Raw genomic sequence first — 8,035 nt, forward strand, 5'->3', positions numbered from 1 at the left:
TGACTTTAGTTATTTGTAATTCCATTTATCCGTTTCTGTGAAATCTTGTTACTTGGACATTACAGTCATTCACTTCTCACCACCCTGGAGGATTTTACACCGTGAGGTACGTATGATTCAGAGAAGTAAGTTTTTTATGTGTAAAGGAGAGCTCATGTGAAAGGTGCACGGAACCTCTGGAGCCTTGGGACAGGAAATCAGAGAGAAGGTAACTAGATACTGAGTTCAAGAAAATTATTCTTTTTTTTTCTAAGCTGGAGTCTCACTCTGTCGTCCAGGCTGGAGTGCAGGGGCACGATCTTGGCTCACTGCCACCTCCACCTCCCGGGTTCAAACGATTCTTCTGCCTCAGCTTCCCAAGTAGCTGGGACTACATTGGAGCGCCACCACGCGCTGCTAATTTTTGTATTTTTAGTAGAGGCAGGGTTTCACCATGTTGGTCAGACTGGTCTTGAACCCCTGACCTCACGATCAGCCCTACTCAGCCTCCCAAAGTGCTGGGATTACAGGCGGGAGCCACCGCGCCCAGCTAGCTGTCTCCTTTTATGTCTCTGTCCCATTGTGAAATATATATTACGTCTTCTTCTGGTTTCCTGTTCCTAGAATTCTTGGAATCTCCATAGTGATGAGTGTTTTTTGAGACAGGATCTTGCTCCGTCACCCAGGCTGGAGTGCAGTGGAGCAATCACATCTGATTATAGCCTTGACTTCCTGATTTCCTGGGTCCAGGCAGTCCTACCTCAGCCTCCTGAGTAGCTGGGACCATAGGTGCATCCTGCTACACCTGGTTAGGTTATTTTTGTTTCTTTTGGTGGTGGTGGTTTCTTTTTCTACTACTACTACTTCTGGTTTTGTTTGTTTGTTTTGTAGAGATGAGTTCTCGCGATGTTACCCAGGTTAGTCTTAAACTCCTGGGTTCAAGCAATCTTCCCACCTCCGCCTCCCAGAGTGCAGGATTACAGGCATGAGCTACCACTCTCAGTCAAAGAGTGTATTTTGTGTGCTAATGAGATGACTGGTAGCTGGGGCTCCTAGATTGGCTCTGGTTGGGGATTTGTTGTCAGGGGAACCAACCAGATGTTGGACCTTTCAGCCCCACCCCTAGACCTGTGGGGAAGGGAGAAAGGCTGCAGGTTAAGTTGATCGCCAATATTCAATGATTTAATCAATCTTGCCTATGTCATGAAGCCTCCATAAAGGACACAGTTCCGATGAGATTCCAGATGACTGAATGTATGGAGGTTCCTGGAGAGGGTGTGGAGGTTCCATGCCCCCTACCCCATTAACTCACATATGCATCTCTTCATCCGTATCCTTTATTTATTTATTTATTTTGAGACGGAGTTTTGCTCTTGTTACCCAGGCTGGAGTGCAATGGCGCGATCTCGGCTCGCCGCAACCTCCGCCTCCTGGGTTCAGGCCATTCTCCTCCCTCAGCCTCCTGAGTAGCTGGGATTACAGGCATGCACCACCATGCCCAGCTAATTTTTTGTATTTTTAGTAGAGACGGGGTTTCACCATGTTGACCAGGATGGTCTCGATCTCTTGACCTCGTGATCCACCCGCCTCAGGCTCCCAAAGTGCTGGGATTACAGGCGTGAGCCACCGTGCCCTGCCCATATCCTTTATATAAGCCATCAATGTAAGTGTTTCCCTGAGTTCTGTGAGCCCTCCTAATAGATTAATCAAACCCAGAGAGAGGGTCATGGGAACCCTGGTTTGTAGCCAGTCAGGAAGTCCGGGGTGGCTCGGACTTGTGATTGGCATCTGAAGCGGAGGCAGTTTTAGTGGGGCTGATCCTTCCACTCGTGGGAACTGACACTATCTCCAGGTATGTAGTGTCAGAATTCAGTTAGAGGACAGCTAGCTGGTATGCACTGGAGAATCTGCTGGGGGTTTGCTTGGTGAGTTGGTAGGGAGAAATCCACACACATTTTGGTGAGCAGATGTGCTATGTCGCAGTGAGTGGTCTCAACAGAGTCTCACATTCTCACTGGCCAGAACCAAATGACAAGACCACCCTAGCTGTTGGGGTGTCTGGGAAAACAAATGTTTCACTTCCCAGACTTTAGAGAAAGGCAGTGAGAAAAGAGTTGAAATGGGTGTTGAGTGAGCCAAGCTGCAAAAAAATATCCCACAAACTAACCATCCACCTCACAAACTAAATGTCACCTGCAGGGAACTGGTTAAATAAACCAGAGAATATCCATTGCGTGTTGTCCCTTATTGTATGGTGTGGTTAATCTATGAAAAGCTGTTCACTGTATATGTGGCAAAAAGGACAGATTATAAAGTGATATTATTTCCTGCAGGATCTCATTTTGTTAAACAGACGTGTGTACTATTCATTCACAGAAAAACCTGGATTTACTTGATAATGTTCATTCTGGATCTTCTTTAAACACTTCCACATTCTATGATTTATTTTTGGCAGGCAATCACGTCTTTGTTTTAGAATAAGCAGAAAGTAAATTTCCATTTTTAGGTTCCCATTGGGCCAGAAACAGGAGATAAACTAGGCAGTTAAAATCCACCTGATGATGACTTCTGCCCCCCAAGTGACGTCTAAATGTTAGCTGTAAAACTTTCTGAGTTGATTCAAAGCCAAGTTTAAAGGAAAAACCATAAATAAGCCATTTTGGAAAATATAGCTATTGGCAATCTGTTACATTTCACTTGTATTTCTAAGAGGACAAACTCCGGCACATCCCCAGTTGCCTGACTAAAGCTCACTTGGTGAAACAAAGTGATAATTATTTCAGGAACAGGCTCAGGTCACAATCATGTAGAATCTGTGTTTGAAAGAAGACTGATCAGCATGCCAAAAAGAAAGTCATGGGTCAGGATGCGAAGTAAAAAGTTATTTGTGAAATGGTCTGGAAGAATTTAATACTGTGAATGGATCATCTCTGAGGAAATCTCAAGAACCTCAACAGAAAACAGGCTCTCTCCTTTGAGTTTTCAAGTGATTTGGTTGATGGCTGGATGGAATGGCTTTTGGTGATTTAAAACACTGTAATAGACGACTTACACAGTTACATTTTAAAATCAAAACTAGCCCTAAAAAAAATAATACCAGCATAGGCCAGACGCGGTGGCTCACGCCTGTAATCCCAGCACTTTGGGAGCCTGAGGCGGGTGGATCACGAGGTCAAGAGATCGAGACTATCCTGGTCAACATGATGAAACCCCGTCTCTACTAAAAATACAAAAAATTAGCTGGGCATAGTGGTGCGTGCCTGTAATCCCAGCTACTCAGGAGGCTGAGGCAGGAGAATTGCCTGAACCCAGGAGGTGGAGGTTGCGGTGAGCCGTCATCGTGCCATTGCACTCCAGCCTGGGTAACAAGAGCGAAACTCCATCTCAAAAATAATAATGATAATAATAATAATACCAGCATAGCATAAGTCTGTGGCGCCATCTCGACTCACTGCAACCTCTGCCTCGGGTTCAAGTGATTCTCCTGCCTCAGCCTCTTCAGTAGCTGGATTACAGGCATGCGCCACCACACCCAGCTAATTTTGTAGTTTTAGTAGAGACGGGGTTTCTCCATGTTGGTCAGGCTGGTCTCAAACTCTCAGCCTCAGGTGATCTGCCCACCTAGGCCTCCCAAAGTGCTGGGATTACAGGCGTGAGCTACTGCACCCGCCCTCTCGCCCACTATCTTGATCTGAAGGGAACACTAGGCTTTGGTCCTTAACACTATGTGGGCTAAAATGTTCTGGGAGACTCAAGAAAGTACTGTGATTGCTTTCAGAGAGACAGTCATCAGTTCTCACAAGATTCCTGTGAATAAATCAAAAGTAGACTCTGCAGATACATTTTGTGGAAACAACATATTATCTGTGGCCCATCTGCCTCCTTTTACAAAAGTAACAAACGTAAAAGAAATAATTTTTTTTTTTTTTTTTGAGACGGAGTTTCGCTCTTGTTACCCAGGCTGGAGTGCAATGGCACGATCACGGCTCACCGCAACCTCCGCCTCCCGGGTTCAAGCAATTCTCCTGCCTCAGTCTCCCAAGTAGCTGGGACTACAGGCGCATGCCACCATGCCCAGCTAATTTTTGTATTTTTAGTAGAGACAGGGTTTCACCATGTTGATCAGGATGGTTTCGATCTCTTGACCTCGTGATCCACCTGCCTCGGCCTTCCAAAGTGCTGGGATTATAGGCATGAGCCACCGCGCCCGGCCAAGAAATAAAATTTAAAGGAAGGAAAGAAAGTGGAAATCTGGAAGCAGTAAAAAGGCTAAAAGCATGAGGCTTGGAGGCAGAAGGGAGCAAGGATCAGAAGGTGCATCAGGTTGAACTGAAGAGAGCAATGAAGTTCACAGCCGGCGATAGAACTCACTGAGAATCTTCATAAATGTCTTATGAAACCCCCAAAGAATATACTGTTTAAAATCAAATTTAGGCCAGGTGCGATGACTCATGCCTGTAATCCCAGCACTTTGGGAGGCCAAGGCGGGTGGATCACCTGAAGTCAAGAGTTCAAGACCAGCCTGGCCAACATGGAGAAACCCTATCTCTACTAAAACTACAAAAAATTAGCTGGGTGTGGTGACGGGCACCTGTAATGCCAGCTACTCGGGAGGCTGAGGCAGGAGAATTGCTTGAACCTGGGAGGCAGAGAACATGAGCCGAGATCGCGCCACTGCACACCAGCCTCTGGGCAACAAGAGCAAAACTTTGTCTCAAAAATAAAAGTAAATATAAAAAGGTTATACTGCACTGAAAATAAATGGACTTGGATGACATGTCTCATATATATATATATATATTTTTTTATTTTATATAATATAAGTATATATATATTTTTAGATGGAGTTTCCCTCTTGTTGCCCAGGCTAGAGTGGAATGGCGTGATCTTGGCTCACTGCAACCTCCGCCTCCCAAGTTCAAGCGATTCTTCTGCTTCAGCATCCCCAGTAGATATGATTACAGGCACCCACCACCATGCCTGGCTAATTTTTTGTATTTTTAGTAGAGACAGGGTTTCACTGTGTTGGTCAGTCTGGTCTCAAACTCCTGATCTCAAGTAACCCTACCTCAGCCTCCAAAGTGCTAGGATTAGAGGCATGAGCCACTGCGCCCAGCAAAGTTTTATTGAGCACTTACTACATGCTGGATGCTCTGTATATCCCTGGAGATGCAACTGTGAGCAAAACAGATATGGCCTCTCTAAGCTCACATGAATTAAATCGTGATTTTTTTGTTCTGGCAAGGGCTGTAAAGGAAAGATTGCTGTGTTATGAAAGCATAGAAGACTGATCTAGTGGGTGTGGTGGAGATGTTTGGAAAGACTTTCCCAAGGAAGCAAACTTGAGCTGAGATCTGAAGAATGAGTAAGAGCTAATTAATAGAAGCGAAAGGGGCTTATGAGCCTTTGGCTTAGAAGGAACCTGAAATCAAGCCAGGCCTAGACTGTAGTCTAACCTCAGAGCAGTGGATAACTGCTGAGGTGTTTTAAGTAGGAGATTGACATGACCAGATTTGCCTTTTGAATAGATAACTGTGCCACTTTTGTATATTCATACAATGAAAAGGTTATGCTGCACTGAAAATAAGCAGACTTGAATGACATGTCTCAGCATGAAACTTCACACACATGTAAGATTGAGTAGGCTGGGGTGGGGAGCAAGTGACAGAAGGATACATACAATGTAATTTTATCTCTGTGAAGCATAAAATATTCATGAAAATATGCAAACACATATATGGACACACATAAACATTGTAAAAATATAAAGACCTGTCAAAAAGGATAAATGGCAAAATCAGGATATAGTTATCTCTGGAATGAGGAGAGGATTACAAGCGGGACAGAACTGTTTTGTTTTTTTCTTATTTAGAGATGGGTATCTCACTATGTTGACCAGGTTGGTCTCAAACTTCTGACCTCAAGCAACTCTCCTGCCTTGGCCTCCCAAAGTGCTGGGATTATAGGTGTGAGCCACGGTGCCCAGCCAACGCATATATTTTTAAAAATAAGTTGTTGACCAGGTACTGTGGCTCATGCTTGTAATCCCAGCATTTTGGGAGGCTGAGGTGGGAGGATCGCTTGAGTCCAGGAGTCTGAGACAAACCTGGGCAACATGGTAAAACCCCTTCTGTATAAAAAACATAAACAAATTAGCTAGGTATGGTGGCACACACCTGTAGTCCTAGCTACTTGGGGGTTGAGGTGGGAGGATCACTTGAATCCAGGAGGTTGAGGCTGCAGTGAGCAGTGATGGTGCCACAGCACTCCAGTCTGGGTGACAAAGCGAGACCCTGTCTCCAAAAAAAAAAAAAACTTGGCGCAGTGGCTCACACCTGTAATCTCAGCCCTTTCAAGATTCCACCACTAGCTTTGCGCAGTGGCAGTATCGTAGCCAATGAGGTTGATCCGAGGCACGATTATTGCTAATTGAAAACTTTTCCCAAAACCCCACCATGAGGACTTGAAACATAGTCAGCATTGGCAATTTTTGACAGTCTCTATGGAGACTGAATTAAAAAAAAAAAAAAGATTCCACCACTGACCTCAACCAAACACCTAGCATTGCTCTTCTTTCTTTGCCTGATAAGAGATCACCAAACAGAGTGGTTCTGGTAGGTCTATGGAGAATGCACAGTAAAGGTTTTCTTTCTTTTTTGAGAAAGTCTTGCTCTGTTACCCAAGCTGGAGCGCAGTGGCGTGATCTCAGCTTACTGCAACCTCCACCTCCCGGGTTCAAGCAATCCTCCTGAATAGCAGGAACCACAAGCCCATGCCACCATGACTGGCTAATTTTTTGTGTGTATTTTTTGTAGAAACAGCATCTAACTATGTTGCCCAGGCTGGTCTTGAACTCCTGAGCTCAAGCGATCTGCCCACCTCAGCCTCCCAAAGTGTTGGGATTACACGTGTGAGTCACTGCACCTGACTCACAGTAAGGGTTTTCATGTCCTCTGCTTCACGATTGTATGTGAGAGGGCTTGAAAACTCCACCCTCTGAATCTTGCCATTTTTGGAACATGGAGAAGCATGAAGCTCAATTGCACATGTGTATATTTCTCCTTTCATAAATATTCATGACTCCTCCTACAGTTTATGGAATATGTATATTGCACCACCCTGATCAGCATAATTTCCTGTTTTCTTTGCCCCTCCCTCAAAGCGCCTGTTTCTGGCTTCCAGCAGGAGGCTATGCTTCAGGCTGTCACCTGCAGGCCACCACACTTTATGAGAAATAAAGCTCTCCTTTCCAGATTTATGAACCCCATCCTTCTTTGATTGACAGAATGTAAAAAAGTGCAGCCACTTTGAAAACAGTGTTTCTGTAACAAGCTAATCATAACCCGGAAATTTCACTTCTACATATATACCAAAAAGAATTGAAAACAGATGTTAAAACAATTTATACACACACAAAAAAAGAAAAAAATTATACGCACATGTTCGTAGTAACGCTATTCACAATAGTCAAAAGAGGGAAAAACCCAAATGTCCATTAATGGATAAATGGATAAACAAATTGTGGTATATCTGTACACTGGGATATTAGCCATAAGAAGGAATTTAGTACTGACACATGCAGCAATGTGGATGAAACTTAACGTATTATGCTAGACTGGGCTTGGTTGCTGACGCCTGTCACCCCGGCACTTTGGGAGGCTGAGGCGGGTGCATCACCTGAGGTCAGGAGTTCGAGACCCGCCTGGCCAACATGGTGAAAGCCCATCTCTACTAAAAATAGAAAAATTAGCCCAGTGTGGTGGCTTAGTCCCAGCTACCCAGGAGGCTGAGGTAGGAAAATCACTTGAACCCAGGAGGTGGAGGTTGCAGTGAGCCCAGATTGTGCCACTGCACTCCAGCCTGGGAGACAGAGCGAGACTCTGTCTCAAACAGATAGATAGATAGATAGATAGATAGATAGATAGATAGATAGACAGACAGATAGATAGATAGATAGATAATTATGTTAAGTGAAGGAATGCATTTACAAAAGGCCACATATTGTATGATTCCATTGATATGAAATATCCACCATAGGCAAATTCATAAAGACAGA

General features: G+C 44.4%; 1 non-coding gene across 1 annotated transcript; it reads left to right on the top strand.

The window, feature by feature from the left end:
* Window positions 1-6,347: 6,347 nt before the first annotated feature.
* On the top strand, window positions 6,348-6,488 carry LOC135275573 (U4 spliceosomal RNA). The gene has a single exon (XR_010343186.1). It is a non-coding gene; the product is annotated as a U4 spliceosomal RNA (small nuclear RNA).
* Window positions 6,489-8,035: the final 1,547 nt, after the last annotated feature.

This window comes from Aotus nancymaae, unplaced genomic scaffold (genome assembly GCF_030222135.1).
Source record: "Aotus nancymaae isolate 86718 unplaced genomic scaffold, 86718_ANA_hifiasm-v0.15.2.pri h1tg000016l, whole genome shotgun sequence".
NCBI lineage: Eukaryota > Metazoa > Chordata > Mammalia > Primates > Aotidae > Aotus > Aotus nancymaae.